An 18,360-nucleotide genomic window follows, 5' to 3' on the forward strand; every position below is an offset into this window, starting at 1 on the left:
CATGTACAGAAACTAAAGGAAGTCTAAACTGGGAAAACTAAGAAACAAGGAACCGGAACCAACAAACCCGAGATGCAAGGGGTTTGATGGGGTGACATGGGGGATGACAAGTAGGGAGAAAAGCACGGCTGTAACACAGATGGACCAGTAACAAGCGGACGAGAACACAGGGCTTAAATACACGCTGGAGCAATCAGGGAATGAGAGAGAGGAGGGAAACACAGCTGGGAGAAATCAGAGCTGATGAAACAAGGGGAAGCAAAACCAGACACACTCCACACAGGACAGGCACTATCAAAGTAAAAGAGGAAGTATAACAGGTATGCACAGACATGAGGTTAACACTAAGACATCAGACATGGCAACAGGGAGTGAACAGAGAGACATGGGACCAGGGTGGCACAGAGACACAGAACAGAAACCAACCCCTAAGAAGAAGAAAATCTTTACAAGAATTAACCTGAAACACAAGATAATAATAATCAAAACCAAAAGCACTGAGTCACAGACTCAGGACCATGGCATAACCAGCTGTTACCAACACTCTACAGTCATTTTTCATTCATATCTTAATCCCCTCTGTGGATATTGAAAGTTAATTCAGCTGAAGTTTTTCATTAATATTTTTAATATATGCCTTTTCAAAATTCAAGATGTTGGCCTGTGTTTCTGAGTCAATGAAAAACTGTTTTTTTTTTCATAGATGTGTGGTCCTTACAGGACAGTCACCACAAATGTGATTTATAGAATATAATGCTGAACATCAAACAGAACTAAAGTATTTAAAAATGAGGTCAACCTTAAACATATACAGTAGTAATATTAATCTTTTTAACACCAATGAGGAACATTTTTCTGCAGAATAATTAATTTTTTTCTTTTGATATTTTATGCACAAATTCTCAGTAATACAGTTTTATGTCTAGTGAGGTGTTTTCATAGTGTTTTATTGCTTCTTTTCCTGAAGGAATGGATTCAGAACCTCCTCAACCGCTTGTCATTGTCAGCTAACAATAAATATTTTGGGGAATATAACAAGTATTAATTTAACTATATTAGTAGTAATATTTTGAAATTCTAATGAGGTGGTTAGTAAAACTGGGGAACCAAAGGAGATTCCACCATCAAAAGAAGCTGTGACTACGCCCATCAACATCATGAGTGAGGAGGTGGAAAGAATGGACAGCTGAAGGTACTTGGGCGTTACCCTGAATTACAGACTGGACTGGAGGACCAGCAGTGATGCTGTGTACAAACAACCAGTCACACCCGCTCCACGCCACACTTCTGAGGCAGCAGAGCTCCTTCTCCCTCAGACTGATTAAACCTTGGTACCATAAAGTACGCTTCAGGAAATCATTCCTACCATTCTCTATAAAGCTGTATAATAGTTCTTCACTCTGTGACAGGTGACCATACCTGTCTAGCATAAAACACATTTTTTGTATTATACCGTCATGCTGCTGTTTTTCCTCGATTTATAATGCGTTTATTATGTATTAATTCAAATTGTTTTCTCCATTTCTTTTGCTTACTGTGCTTTGTGGGGTGTCTGCAGCCGTTGGGTGGCAGTTTTTATGCACGAGGGAGATCTCCTAGCCACAATGACGTTTGACTTGGATGATTTTGCACAACACCCCAGCACTGATAAACTGGATCAGTGCACAAAGGCAGATTTATTGTTGGTGGCTAATTTGTTTAATGTTGTTGTACCAATGAGTGCACGGAAGACAGAAATGAAGTACAGTCTGTCAGAGCAGCTGGTGGAAGGGGGTATAATTGGGAAGGCAAAACGGTTGCTGCTTCTGGAGGTTTAATGGTGGAAGTGGGAGCAGTAGTTTATAAGGAATCATCCCACAAGATTTCAGTTGGAGGGTGACACCAGGGCCCTGTTTCAGAAAGCGGGTTTAGAAAACTCAGAGTTAAAAATGATACTCAGGGTTGAGTAACCCCGAACTGTCCAACTCGGAATATTCGGTTTCAGAAAGGCTGATAACAATTAGTTCAATCAACGCGGAGTTGCTTTAACCCCAAGTTAAGCGCGGGGGTCCTCCACCACCACCACTCACAGAGGCTGAGCAGTTGGCCCTCAGCCAAAACAGTGGGCGCCCTGTGGCTGAAGGCATCTCTGCGGGGACATCCTCTGAGTCAATAACCCCGCAAGACACAAGTGCCTACATAAGAGGTAAATTCAAAATAATACATGATGTGCATACATCCTTTCTTCACAGTCACCTTTGCAGTGCTACTCATTCATTTGATAAACTCTTTACCATAATGAATTATTTTGTAGTGAAGTTATTTTCCTACTGATGTTGCCTTCCCTCAGTCTTGGTTGTCTTTGAGAGCATAATGACAATGAAGTGTAAGGTGATTGGTATATGTTTGTTAATTGCCATTTGGTCCCTTGTAAGTTATAAGTGACCTGTATAAACCTCATATTCTATCAGTTGATGGTGATGGTGTACTGCATCTGGTGCAGCCTCCTGTTGAGCCAGACCAACATGCAGTTGTGAGTACTCTTAATACTCCACAGACCATATGAGTTTACAGTAGAACAGCAATGTTGTTAATGTCTTTACTACAGGAAAATAATGAAGAAACATTGACAGCTGTTACAGAGGAGGAAGCAACAGAGACACTTCATGAGGTTTACATCTTACAATGGAAAATATAACAATTGAATAAAATGTGGTACTATAATAAAACCATGGACTTTCTATGTCTCTAACAGAGTGATGATGGAAATGCAGAGGAAGAGGGTCCAGCCACTTCTCCAACAAACCTTTCCACAGTAAGATGTTCAGCACTGATTTACAACCAACCTAAGTAGGCATGTACTATGAATGTCAATGCTATTTCCTGTGTTTCCATAGCTCCCTGTAAAGCAGCTGTACAAGACCTATTTGATCAAGAAAATAAAAAAATGCGACTTGGAAATGGAACACTTCAAGCAGCAGATCCAAAAGACCAAGATTGAGATTTTACTGCTGGAACATCAGTTAAGGCTGGGTGAAGTGGTCAGAGATGGACGAATTATTTCAGTGTTTGAACAACATAATAATATACTTATTAATACTTTGTGTACAGGAAATACAGGCGACCAATAAAGCCAGTTGAACAAAAAATCTGTTTATTCTTCTTTCAACATGTTGAGGTGATGGGTCAAAGGAAATGATTGTGACATATGGTGTCTCTGACTGCTCTTCCATCTTGTATGTCCGTGGGAGGTCAGGATGTTCATGGTTTGGATCACTGCGGATGTTTGGTTCAGAAGGACAGTGTTCTCCTCTAATTGTGGCAATGTTGTGAAGAATCACACATGCCACAATAATGTCACATGCCCTTTCTGGGGTGAAGGCACTGGAACCGGGCCTTAAGCATTCCGATAGTCATTTCAACTCTGGCTCTTGTCCTGCAATGAGCCAGATTATATCGCTGCTGTGGGCCCAGTTCAGGGTCAGGGTAAGGGGTAAGCAAATAGGGTAAACATGGATACCCCCTATCACCAAGCAAGTAGCCAGTGAACTCTCCTAAGACAGAAGGATACACTTCAGTTCAAATGTCCCTGTAGCAATTGGTCTTTATATATTTTAAGTATTTAAGTATTTTCAACTCACCATGTCCAAATTTTGTGCTCAGTGTACATTCACGGAAAATTCGTGAGTCATGAACAGAGCCTGGCCACTTGGCTTCCACATTTGTGATAATGTTGGCAGCATCACATGTGATCTTCACAGTGCAGAGAACACAAATTAGCATCCATTACTATAATGAAATAATGTGTTAGTTTGAAATGCTACAGGGAACTATGTACCTGTACATTAATGCTGTGGAAAGACTTCCTGTTCACATAGTCTCCTTCATTTACTGAAGGAGCAATGATTGGAATGTGAGTGCCATCTATACAGCCAATCACGCCTGGGAACCCTGAAAATAAATGTAAAATTTAAGTAGTAGTTCAAGTATCACCACATCATGAATTAAGTTTTGTTCATCCTGATACCTGCAATTTTGTGGAATCCTCTTTGATAAATCTTGTGGGTCTATGACCGGGGACACACCACAAACGAGTACAGGAGACGTTTCAGTGCAACTGTAACATTCCTGACTGCCCGACAGACGGTAGCCTTGGAAACGTGTTCAGCGTCACCAATATTATACAGAAAGCTCCCGTTTGCAAAAAACCGAAGTGCAATACAAATAATATGTACAGAACTGAGAGAATGTCCGCGATGTGTCACATGAGCAATATAAGGCCTGAGGATGTTATTCAAATAAATTATAGATTGTGCTGACAAACGGTAACGTTCACACAGAAAATCATCAGGAAATGATAAAATGTCCAAACGCGCTCTAATCACTCTCTCCCGGCGGAGAGCTCTGCGGAGAATTTGGGCTTCAACATCTTCTGGCTCTTCAAGGAAGGGGCACGCCATGTCTGACATTTCCTACAGTCAGGTTTCCGACAAAGAGGCGGAGAAAGTCAGGGTTAGTTGAAGTAAACCTGCTAGGGGGCAGGTTAGTGTGTCGTCATAGTAACTCACTCAGAATTAATCTAAACTCGCTTTGTGAAACCGAAAACCCAGAGTTTTCGTTAACTCAGGGTATACTTACTCAGAGTTTGCACTAAACCGGCTTTCTGAAACAGGGCCCAGGGGTGGAGGCTACTACTGCCATTCAGGTCCCAAACACTGACCCTGCCAGTCTGTTACAGGCTGGAAAGGATACCTTTCAGGGAAAGTGAAATGCACTGCTACGTTAATGCCTTTGAACGCATCACAACCACCTTTGAAATGGCCCAAAGATATTTGGGAATTTGTTGTTTGTTGGAGTTTGTCGCAGTTTTACAGCCAGACTCAAAATACCAAAACAGCAACACTGCAAACTAATCTTGAGATTTCAAAATGGGATTTCACAAAAACAATTTTGCCTCCCACTTTTTAATTAATATTAAATATGTTAAAAATATCAGTTATTTTTAAATGGTATTTTTAAATATTGACTGTGGAAAAAATGGAATGTCTATGCATAAAAGTAGCTACACTTTATAAAACCCTTCTCTTCTGTGTGCACATGCCCACTGAGAATTAAATTTGAAGAGTATAAGAAGACAAAGCCGTAAGAAGAAACTATGAAGACTATATTTTTATTATTCTGTATGGAATAAACATCCTTAATTTTTACCTCTATGTCCCATGCCTCTGTCTGGGTTCTCCACTGTGCATGGAAAAAAGACAAGTTATAAACAATAATCCTTATCCCGTATGTTTAAATTAAAAAGTCTGTACCACATACAATTAGTTTGTTTCAATTACATGCAATTTAATACTTTAATTTATTCAAAATAATAATAATAAATCATTTATTAACAAATGAATAAAGACTCAAGTAAATAATAGTTAAAAAATAACAAACAATAACAGTTATTATTAGTCCTGTTTAGTAGTAGAGAAAAAAATTATAGAAGTATTATTTTTAGCCTTCAGCTTAAAAGCATGTTTATACAGTCTAAGACAGCCAGGCCTTCATCATGTGTTCATATTGATGGTCTGAGGCAATCCTAAATTAGTTTGTACAATATAAAGTAATTCCAGTATGATAACACTGATGAATGATGGTTTGTGAAACGTTCATATGCACACTCAGGTTTGTGTGTATCCACTGTTTGGGATGGAGTTCCAGTGTTTGATTAAACCTTCATTTCTGTCCAGTAACCAGTAAGAACAGAGAGACGTGGCTCTCTTTGTCAGCTCGTTTTGCCTCAGCAGCCTTTGCCATGCAGCTCCAACAGCCTCCTCTTCATTCTCCTTGCCAGAGCCTCCTGTTCAGGCTCTTTTACAGCTCTGTGGCATTCTCAGCCTCCTGCCCAACCTTTCAAGGGGATCCCCATGACCAGGCAGATTTGAGCTAAGAGACAGTATAATTAAAAGAAAAGAAGACTAGCTACTTGACAAGGGACACCCTTTCCTCATTCATGTTGCTACATGACATGAACCCACGACAGAGTTTTGTCTTTTGATCAGTTTTTGTGAGCTCATGCAGGTCGGGTCAGCATGGCTTCTGTTGTGGAAAAAGCAGACAGACGGAGAAACTGGAAATGTTTATTCCCCTTCCCAGTGTGCGAGCACTTATGCATTTTCAAGTTACAGTCAAGTTCTAATGAGGCAATTAAAACAGGACCTGGCAGATGTGCGCACGCACACACACACACACACACACACACACACACACACACACACACACACACACACACACAGCATTCAAGGTCATTCCTCTTTGTTTTTTTCTTTCTTGCACTTCCAATATTTCTTCAGTACATCTCTTCTTCTCCCATCTTTCTTTTCTGTCTTGTCTCTCCTTTCTCATCCCCACTTTGCTCTGCTGCCAGTGCATAATGGCACTGAGCAAGGCAGCCCGTGTCCCCCTCCCACCTACATCTCAGAGAGATTCAATTGGATTGGAAGCCAATCAATCACTATGAGTATCGAGCTGTTATTGGATTTGACCGTGGCTGACGGGGTGAGCTGGGTGGATGGAGGGGGGCTGGTTTGATTAAAGCTCTGCTCCAATGAAGGTAGATCTGATGGATTATTGCTATGGATGTACAGGACACAGAGACTGTGTGTGTAGGTGGAAGGGTGGATATCATGTGTGATTATGGTTGACATGTGTCATTGTTTGAGGTTTTGAAGCAGGGCCAGCCCTGACTGATGTCTGCTGAAGTCCAGCACTAGCTATTTATCATATAGAGATGTACTCACTCTGTGTCTCACGTTTCATTTCACATTTCAATTACTAAACTAATGTGATCAGAACAGACTGTGACCATAGAGTAAGTATGGTTTTCCACATCACAAGAGGACTCCTAAAAGGAAACGTGGCTTAATTACTATGATCACAATACGTTTGCTGGTATTTAAAGTGCACAAGTCTCGGTACATGTACAGCAATATACTGTAACCTAGGAAACACAATACGACAATATGTATAAAAGAAAAAGAGGCAACACGACAAACAACGACCACTGGAAACTTGGTTGCATTTTCACTCGCACACAAAAATGCACAGATACATAAATCAACAATCTTCTTGTGGTGTGCGTGTGTGCATGTGTGAGAGCGAGTGTCTGTGTCATAAAATATACTTAAAAAGGAGGGTGGGAAGCCGCATTTACGCATCAGGAGCCAGCTGCAGACAGAGATAGATCCAGGAGATCCGGGCCATCCGCAGCCCACAAGAGTACCAAAGGCCAAACATCTCGGCGACGTCAGCAGGAGAACGGGGGAGGCTCCGGCAACAACCTGAACCACCAGTTCAGTCGACCCCACCAGATGGGTCCCCAGGCGCCCGAGAACTTGGCATGGTTGGATGCATGCTAAGCTAAGTATTATATTTCAGAACAACAGCATAACATCATATAACATCAGCAGACTTGGGGATTCTGGTCCAAATGACAAAGAACAATAAACCTCATGAATTCCCATCAATTACTTTTACAATAAAACCTACTGTAGCTGAGAGGGACTAGTAGGGCTAAAGTGGAACTTTAATGTCAAATGAAAAAATAGATTTTTAAAAATTTCAGTGGAGTAAACACTTAAGATTTCTGTCTTTTGTTCTTACTTTCTTTGAACGGCTGAAAATAATCTCACATAATGTGGAGACATTTCTCACAGAGGTCCTGCTGTTTTCCTGACCTGGCTGATGATACGTAGTCCCCAGATTTAGCATGAGCCTCACTCATTATTGCCATCTTTTTTGTATTCCTTCCTTTTTCTCTTTGTCACTGTGTGTCAATGCAAACTGCTATAAATCCTCCTTCCTTACTGAGAAATGACAGACCACCAACCCACCCCTGCAACCACACACACAAATAACCCTTGGCAGTGTGTATGAGTGATGGCTGCATTAGGTCTGTGGAGAATCTCCGTTATGACAGTGATGATGCTAAAGGATCTCTGACTCTCCCTTACACACACACACGTGCACAGGCACGCACACCATGATCACAATGAGAGAGGAGAGAGACACAGATAAGATAAAAACTACACTTTAAACTATCAAAGGTGGCATTTACGTTCAGATTATGAGATTTCTTCATAGAAATCCTGTTAATTTAGACACAAACACACACACACTTGCAGTTCTGACAGTAGTGGCAAGCTGCAGCCACAGATAATGCTGTAAGGAGCCAGTCAATACTAATTCACTCACTCTAACCTGCTTAGCACTGACCAGTCATTCTGTGTGTATGTGTTTGGATGTGTGTAAGTGAGAGAGAGGAAAAAGTTTCCCTTTCACTGTAAGTGAATGTGTGTGTGTATGTGTGCGTTCACCAGTGTGTCAGTAACCCATTTAGTGCTCCCCATACATATTTCTTTGCTGTAACATGAAACGTAGCTGTAGACCAGATCAATAGAAATGTTTCTTTGTTAATGAAGAAGTGTCCAGTGTGTGCGTGTCTGAGTGTGTGCTGCACTTGACCACTGGTTTAAGTTAGCGGACAATTCATACAGCCCATAAATGTCATTTCTAACGCACACATGCGCGTCTTTGTCACCGTAGGTGAAGGGCGTCTACCAGTTGTCCTCACGTTTAAGAGGAACACCAAATTTCATGGGATGTGCAAAGCTGGCATGCTGCTGATACAGTAACTGGCCAGAATCACAGGTCAGGCAATAACAACAACAGTTCAGTGTGTTTATTCACAGTGAAAACACAGTTCAAACAAAAGATCAGCACTAATGACAGTCCCTGCCTCCCACATGTCCCACATGTCACGGTTATCCACACATTTTCAACACTTCTCTCCCACCAAGCAGGTCACTGTGTCCACTGGAATCTGCGCACAGAGAAATGGTTGGTGAGCCGTTATACAAGTAGCACAGCCACACACACACACACACACACACACACACACACACACACACACACACACACAGAAAACAGCAGGTCAGCACAGCGAGGACAGGGCACCATGACAGTAATGCTTTAGCTAAATTATTTTGGCTTGTGACTGATCCCAAACACATTGTTACAACCAGATTTTGTTAATTTAATTTTTCTCTTTTCTTCTACTACATGTTTAAAATAGACAACACGATAAATTAGACAAGGAACTATGCTAAAAATAATGATATTCATATATGTAGGCCATGTGCTTGTTAAACTCTTCCAACAAAATGAACTTTCTCAGTTACTTGCACAATTTGAATTTACTTGCTTGACACTAACGATCAAATACAAGACTTTTTTCATTCAATTTCATGGCTATTTTTTTTTTTTTACTTTTGCCTGTAGGCCTCAGTAAAAAATTGATAAGCCTGCTATAAAGTTTTCTGCAGTCTTCTATTCCAGACTTTCTTCATTTAGCAAACTGATACAGACATCTTTGTCTTTCCCTACAAGTTTGCATTGAAATGAAAGTGAGCAAAAGTCCTTGGAGCAACGTAGCATATCTTGGCACGTAGCACTATTTGTTATTATATAAAACCCAGGAGAAAGGGGACCTCGGATCAGCTAAAACATGAGTAAAGCCAGACGCTAATTCTTTCCTGTCATGGGGTGGCCAAAACAGCACCGCTCGTCCATTGAGAGCCTGCTAACCTACTGCATCACAGTATGGTACGGCAGCTGCACCAAGGCGGATAGAGCGAGGCTTCAGAGTGTGGTCAAGACAGCACAAAAGATCATCGGCTGCCCTCTCCCCTCCCTGATGGACATTTATTCCTCCCGCTGCCTCAGCAGAGCAGCAAACATCATCAAGGACAGCTCCCACCCTGGCTTCAACATGTTCAGCCTGCTTCCCTCAGGGAAGCGCTACAGGTGCATCAGCACAAAAACCCACAGACTCAAAAACAGTTTCTTCCCCAAAGCCATAACCACCCTGAACTCACACATGCACCGATAACACAGCCCCCCCCCAATTTGTTTTTTTCCCCATTTCCTCTATGAACCACCACTGTGCAATACCAATTCTATGTGCCACAACACTATTTATTACATATTACTTTTTTCAAACCGGCTTGTATATTTGTACATTATATATACATATATATATATATATATTTTCCCTCTGTTAATACTGTCCATATTGTGGAATTAAAGAGATTGTTTTACTGCTACGATATATTCTGCAGCATTAACATTGCATTAATAATATAATCTACAGCATTGATATTGCATTAAGATGGTTATTAAACATGCTGGCCTCACATTAACCTTTTCATTGCAGGTGCAGTTATAATCCTTTTATAAACACATTGCATTTTTGTGCTTCTTAAAAGTTGAAGCTCAGTCAGTTAATTGAGGGTCATAAGCTTTGTTCGGCGCTATGTCCAGACGATCTATTGTGTAAGTGACTTAAGAGCTATGAAGGGAACTGCCTACACGCTTACAAAACACTTATACCATGTTATATCTTTTATTTGTTTATATCCTTTTTATTAAGCTTTGAGTAGTGGCATTTGATTAAAACATTTATTCCATATATCGCATATATAGTTTTAAGTAGGTTATTACACATATTAGAATTGATCTCTGTCTGGAGGTTTGGCGAGGTGAGACAGAGTGCAGTCGAGGTCGAGACACACACACACATATATACAGTAGTTAGACTCATTTTCAGGTAAGAGTTCAGACATAGTTTGCAAGCTTGCAACTGCAATGTGTGCCGGCATAAGTGATAGTTTGCCTTAGGACGTGCTGCTGATGTTCCAGAGATAAGCAAGAGTCAGAAGATGAACAGGAAGCACCTGGGGTGGAGACGGAGAAGATGCTCCTTTTAACTGTGTCAAAAGTTGTCAACAGAACATTTGTGGTTTTGAAAATTATGCATGTATTGTTTCTGCTTTGATGTATGAGGGGGCGTCATAAACAATACCCTGATGTTATAAAAACAACTGCTTGTGTATTATTGGGCGCAGATCAGTGCTGGTGTGTGCAGTGTTCATCTCCCCACGCTGCGTGTGTTCATTAAAATCGTTGTTTGACCAAGCTCTTCTGGACCATCGTTGTTTTGTTCTCATCCTCAATATTCTGAGCACGTGACAATATGTATATAGTGCTGCAGAACTGTACCCCCCCACCCCCACCCCCAGCATGTTTGCACTGAGTAGGAGATGCTCTGTATCTCATTGTACAGCTGTATAGTGACAATAAAGGCATTCTATTCTATTCTATTCTATTCTATCGTCAGCCAAGTCACAGGCACCCACCTCTGATGGGTCAGCTGGAGGGCCTCACAGTGTCATATTCTTATTAATGGCGATTAGCCTCAACAGAGCAAGTCTGCATTTTCATTTTATTTGTTTGATTGTAACTTTATTTGGTTACAGAGAAAAACTAAATGAATGAAATGAAAAAGAAAAAAACATCTGTAGCTATGTAGGATTTTTTCAGTATATTCATATTTTTTGAACCTTATTTTCTAACTGGTTATACTATTAATGTTTAAACACCCTCTTTTTTTACATTGGCAGCAAAGTGAAGGGGCTGACGGGCCTTTCAAACATCTTGATTCCCTTTAGCTGTACTGCCATATCTCTTATTGATAACCTGTCCAGCTTCATTAGCATATCTAATTCATACATAACTCACATAAACTGATGAGTATGCATGAATCCCCAGGGTCAATATTTCATTTTTGCTCCATTTGCACAATCATTGAATTTCTGGGAGAATGGGAGATTGTGCAGGTGCAAATGTGTGCGTTATGTGTATTACATGAAAGTGTGATAAGTAGACAGATAATAATTAGATTCTGATTAGATTTGGATCAAAGAGATAGTCTGTGTATTACTTGCATTAGGATTGGCGTTCATAGCTTAACAGCCAAATATCCAAATGGTCTTAGCAGCATTAAATTATCTATTCCATAAAAAGCAAGCAAAGTATTCACAAAATTACTGAAGTAACCAAACATCTGCCATTTCAGGTGCACTGCATTTGTACGAGAGACGTCTTAAATCAACAGCAGATGAAAGTGTTGTTTTGACTCAGGTTAAACACATGCCATTGGTTATCTCTTTATCGAGGCACATTTTAGATGGTAAATGAACAGCTGGTTTTTTAAATGGAGGGAAAACGACATTTAGAAAGGAGCAAACTGTTTTTGGGTGACTGGAAGTAAAGAGTTTTCAGAACAGTGAACAAAGAAAGGCGGGTGCAAAAAAGCCATAGAAAGTCATGACACCAGCTGAAGTCTATCAGTAATTAGACAGTAATCGTGCCAGTTAATATCAAATTAATATCAGATGGTTCAGTTCAGTCTCATTACCAAGGTTTCACACAAGAAGAAGCTCATGATGGGTAAATCATAAAAGTATTCTGATTCTTATTCTGATTCAGATTAAAACCAGTGAGCTCAAGACCTTTGCAAAACAACAAAAACATACTGATGGGATTGGTTACAACTACTGAAGGTTCCGGTGAGCAGGGAGTGTTGGGGCCATAATCCAGAAGTGGAAAAATCACAATTTCACCATGAACTGACCTTGACAAGATGCTCCCCACATGATTTCAGACAGAGTGAAAAGAATGATCAGAAAAGGTCTCAAGAAAAACCTGGAATCAGCAGGTAGAACTGTTTTGAAGAAAATTGTTGAAGAAAAAACATATTGAAGCGCATTTGCTGAGCAGCATGTAGACAAGCCTCTGAAATACTGGGAGGATATAGTTTGGTCAGATGAGACCAAAGCTGAACTCTTTGGATGGCATTGTTAAGGTTCAAAAATATAGGGAAGGAAACACAGGAGGAATGCAAGTAACCACACTGGTCCAAAGGGTAAAGACGATGATTTTAATGAAATGACACGCGTGGGAGAATGAGCGGACTCTGTAAGCAGACAGCCCCACAATCTCATCCTCCTAACATCAAAATACAGTTTTATATGCATCAGAGTATATTTAGTGACGCCCCCTCATTGCGTCATCACATACATCAGCTTCAAAACCACAAATGTTCTATTTGACAGCTTAAGGCACAATTAAAAGTACACTGGCTTCCATCTTCTCCCGGTGGTTTCCGTAAGCCAGCTCAGCTCTCGCATCGTGCATCTACTGCTTCATCAGTCAACTCTCACCTACACCCCAACAGTGTGTGTGTGTATGTCTCTCGCGTGCACAGAGTGTGCATCTGCTTTCTGAACCTTAGTTGACCTCACGTGGGCAACCAGGCTAAAACCCATCCTGTGTTGTGATGATCTTAACTTCTATGTAAAATGTATAAAACAAATATTTCAATCTACTACAACTACTTAAAACTTAATCAAAGCTTAATCAGACGTATAAATGCATAAAAGATGATAATAGCATCATCAAAACTCTGGTTTTGGTTTCACTTTTGCAAAAGCACACCGTTTCCTGTCAGCCTGCAATCAGCTTCTCCCCCACTGAAGACTATGTGTAAGAATATAAAACATTCAGAAACCTTTAAATTATAGATTCAACTGATTATAACTGAACCTGTAATAAAGACTAATATAATACCAATATATTTTGAACATCTGAGTGCATCTGAATGCAACATCCCTATTAACATGAAATGTTAATGATGATTATAAAATAGCAGCAACTAATAGCAGGACAATATTTCTATTCCTGACAGCATAATACAAAGAGTTCACTACTATGCCATGTGTGCCTTTGGAGGTCCACTGCATAAACACAATATCAGCAGTGAAGTTTGCAGGTGGGAACATAATGGTGTGGGGCTGTTTTTAGCATACAGCACTGGCATACTTGATATAACTAAAGAATGTAAGAATGCAAACAATATAGTCCACAGGGACATCTGACTAAGCTCATCTGTCATGTCTGTACTGGTGCTAATGGCAGAGCTCTGGTACACCAACCTGTGGTGGACACGTCTACAGCATCTATACTTCACTTTAATGGTACTTATGATATTATTTATTATCATTACCATCTGAGGCCACTCTAACCATTAGCATATACACAAGTACATGCAAGTGCAGGTAGCAGGCACAGTAAGTAATATAGACTGCAGCACTCTTCAGTCCGTACAGAATAGAGGTTGTGACCTTGGACCAAATGTCATCAAAGAGCTGTAAATCTCTCAGTGTTTTGTGTAACATCCTCTTAAGCTTGTCTTCTTTTGCACCAAAATACACTTAAATTAATGAAATTAAAACAACAATCCAAACCCTTGTAAAATGACCAAAAAGCTTATCCCTCATTTTAATCTGTTATCAAAGCTTTATATGTAAGGACCAATGGCACACGTTTACTTAAAATGTATTTTATTCAATGTGGAACTAACCATAAAATCACATGAAATTCAAATTAGATCTGTCAAGCTATGCTATGCTGCCAGGTTTGTAATTTCTACATCAGATCATGAACTCTAAACATTTCCTTTGCCTTTTTTCCCCAATCTGGAGCCTGAGACAACATTTCACACTCAGTAGGATTAGGTTACGTGGAGATTCTGTCCGTAGGTGTAAATCTAACTGCATGTCTTTGGACTGTGAGAAGAAGCCAGAATACATGAACAGAAACCATACAGACACAGGGAGAACATGCAAACTCCACACAGAAAGATCTCAGACAGATGGTGGGCCAAAGGCAATAAATGTGACACATGGGATTACCAAACAGTGTCATATCAAAGTATAATTATTATTAGAGTCTGGAAAAACCTTGAACCAGAGGGCTCGTCTCACTCGCCACCATGCTGAAAAAGCGTTAGCCAAGGATGGCAAAGCTAAAATTTTAACAATCAACACACTTAACCTGAAGAAAGGTTTTTATCATATGTGACCATAATACATATACCTCTAATAGTACAACATTCCACGCGTTGCATGCAACACTGGGGAAAGTTTTAGATGACATGATTGGTCAGTTTGTCTGCTTGACAATCCCAAGATGTAGTTTGCAGGTGAATAAAGGTGATAACTTACAGTGTTTGGCAATATATGCTATTGTAATACACAGCATTTTGCAGCATATGTGAAACTGCAATAATATCCTATTTTAAGTGTCATGATGATATTCTCTATTCTCTGACACATGCTCTAATATTTGCATTTTGGACTTGCATTATTTGAACACTGTCTTCATCCTCCAGCAGCTTTTAAAGTGTAGTATGTATTTATACTTTAAAAAAATCCACCAAAGATAAAAAGTCATAAAGAACTTTTCCTCCCAAAAGATAATTTACCTATCTCTGCCTTTCTCCTCTTCCTTATTTCTCCATCTGTCTCATCCTTGCAAGGCCATTACCCCATTAATCAAATACAGGCCACCTCACCACTATCTATCTTCTGCCGAGGCTGGTCATGATGGGATGGGGAAGCAGAGAGGAGAATCAATGAGGCCCCTGCCTGTCAAGTCTGCTCAGTCGTTTTCATATCCATCTACCCATTGCTGTGTCCTCCTCTTCTTCCTCAACGTTGCCATTTTTTTTTTCATTGTTAATTTCCAAACCCAAAGGTGTGTTGACTAAGGGACCAAATGCTGCTACAGCTTCTCTGCATCCTCACATGTGGTAGCTTACAAGCATTTGATGAACTTTGAGTCTCAGTAACGATGTATATTGTGTAAAAAATTAACATTTATTTTTATTCTAAATAAAATGTCTCTGTATTTCTAAGAAATGTGCTGAATTAATGAAAAGACAACTTGATGACTGCTAGAAAGGAGAATGTTAAACTGAGGGGTATGCTACTAATGAAGTTCAAAATGATGTGGGAGTTTTCATGAATGCAGCTCTGTGCTGAAGACTTTTCTCTGACTGAGTGCATATATGCAGGCATAGATCATTCCATCAAGTAGGAATTACCTCTACATATTTTTAAGTTACACTCTGCTATAAATTCAACATGATGTCACAAAGTTTGCAGATGTATTAACACCAGTTTTAGTAACATGTGGTGGTGCATATTTTCACAGTAATGTAAAAATCTAAAAATCTTTTGTGATAAATTTTATGAAAGGACAAAACGCATCACTGACTTTCATTAAGATAGTTTCTCAGACAGAGATGGGGGTTTGCTCTGTAGAAGGCTCTTATTTCACATCATTAAGAGGTGATGATATGCAGCTGAACAACAAGCACTAAAAATCCCTCATTTGAACTTTGTCATAAAGTTCTTGAAGATGCAAAGAAAATGATATATTTTATAACAGTGTTGTGTAAATACTTTCTGTTAATGATTCCTGGAATACCATTTACATGTGTTAAAATCACAGCATAGAGAGGATATTTGTGCCAGGGTTTGGAAGCCGATGGCCTTCTGTGGGGGGGACCAGCTTGAATGGTCACCTAATGTGTCAAATCCAGTCTGGGCTCTCTTACCTGTCTGTAAGATGACTGCAGCGATTTATCTGAGATGTGCAGAGCGCAGAAGGAGAGTTAAAATACAGGTGGCTCACAGCAGCCAATTCACTGCATTTTAAAATCATGCAATTCGTACATTATTTATGTAACATTAATAATGTAACATTAGTAACATAAATACTGTTATAATGTAGAAGGCTCTTCCTTACCTAACAGTAAAATTACTGTTAAGACTTAATACATGTAACAAACTGTGTTATTAAAGTGTTTATTTATTCATCGTATTTTAAATTTTACATGGTTTATCCTCTCTCTACATTCAGCCTGGGTCATTTGATGACAATAATGCATTGACTGCACAATCCCAAGAAACAATGTGGAAAATGTATAAAACAGGTATCAGTTGTTTTTATTCTCCCGACTGCATAGTTAAAACAAACTGTATTCTGTGGGGACAGTCAGCGCTGTTTGTATGGTCGCTCATTAGGACCAGGTTGGACACTAAAAACTGGTAATTCTCTCCTACTTGTCAGCACATGGAGTTTTTCCGCCTATAACTAAATAAATAAATAAATACTGCAGGTTGGACACTTATTTGCGGGACATGTACCAGTTGCTGGATTTGGAGTCTCCCATTCACAGAGCCAATTTTTGAACCAGAGTATTAAAATAAATCACAAAGGCTAAGATTAGCGGCTGACACCTTGAGTAAGCAGGCATGACTGTGATGGTCAAAGCTATCACTCTAAATTTATTTGGAAAACGTAAATGGAGAGAATTAACAATGGTTTGAAGCACAGTGCCAGAGCTTTGTGGTTCACTCCTACAGCAGCGTTTCACTGACCTTATTAATCATCAGAAATATTTAGAACAAAGTGCCACATGTTTCTGGCAGAAATACACACATGTATACATATTGTTGCACTTTTAAATTGTGATTTTTCATTTTATATAAGAACATTATCAGTGCAATGAAATAATCGTTTTATGCTTTCATGTTCAGAAACACAAATCAGTAATAATCATAGAATATAAAAATCCCTTTCTGCCTGGCTTGTTCAGAGTGCACAACCTGTATTTTATTTGCTTCAAACGTGCATCTATATCAGTAGTTCATTGAAAGGCTGATTCTGGCACAATTAGAGAATCCCTCAACAAATTTAAAATGTATAAATATCTAGTGTAGCAAGTCTGTAAATGAATGTGCCTCCACACTGCTCCCCCTGGTGGATACACAAGACATTAATACTGATTTTCCTAAATGGGGTATTATTAGTTATTATCAGGAGTATTACTACTCATGGTCACATCACCCACGCCACAGGCAGGGGATAACATTACGACCACCCATCATTCAGTCAGGATTCCACGAAGGATCAATGATGGTCCTGTTTTTCCATGGCCTCTCCAAACTCCTCCCACACCCAGGTTTTTGCTTCAGCCACTGTCCAAGCTGTTTTCTGCTTGGCTTCCAAAGTCCCACAGGCTAACAAAGCCCAATAGGACTCCTTCTTCAGCCTGGTGGCTCCCTTCACCTCTGGTGTGCACCATTTGGTTCGAGGGTTACCACCATGACAGGCACTAACAAGCTTACTGAACATGGTCCATTCAGACTCGGTGTCCCCAGTCTCCCTCGGAATGCTGTTGAAGCTCTGCTGGACAAAACAGCAGAGTAACAAAACAGCGCTTGAGTTCGGATCCGGGAGGCCTTTCCTCCCAATCACACCTCTCCAGGTCTCACCGTCATTGCCCACGTGAGCATAGAAGTCTCACAGTAGGACGACAGTCCTCAGGCCGAGCACCCTCCAGTACCCCACCCAGGGACTCTAAAAAGGCTGGGTTCTCTGAACTGTCGTTCGGTGCATAGTCAGGACCCGTTCCCTGACCCGAAGGTGCAGGCGACAAACCCTCTGGTCCACTGGGAAAAACCCCAACGTACAGGCAGCAAGCCGAAGGGATACACTAAGATACGCCTCTGCTCCTGGCCACCGCCCAACACACATTGCACCCAACCCCTACGGTGCCTCCTGTGGGTGGTGGGCCTATAGGAAAAT

At 40.3% G+C, this 18,360-nt stretch overlaps 1 long non-coding RNA gene across 1 annotated transcript; it reads left to right on the plus strand.

Annotated features, from left to right (window-relative positions):
• The first annotated feature begins 2,043 nt into the window (after positions 1-2,043).
• On the plus strand, positions 2,044-2,643 carry LOC120436465. The gene is made up of 3 exons (XR_005610450.1): positions 2,044-2,185; positions 2,451-2,512; positions 2,588-2,643. It is a non-coding gene; the product is annotated as an uncharacterized LOC120436465 (long non-coding RNA).
• The last annotated feature ends 15,717 nt before the right edge of the window (positions 2,644-18,360 follow it).

Source organism: Oreochromis aureus, linkage group 23, assembly GCF_013358895.1.
Source record: "Oreochromis aureus strain Israel breed Guangdong linkage group 23, ZZ_aureus, whole genome shotgun sequence".
In the NCBI taxonomy this organism is placed as follows: Eukaryota; Metazoa; Chordata; class Actinopteri; order Cichliformes; family Cichlidae; genus Oreochromis; species Oreochromis aureus.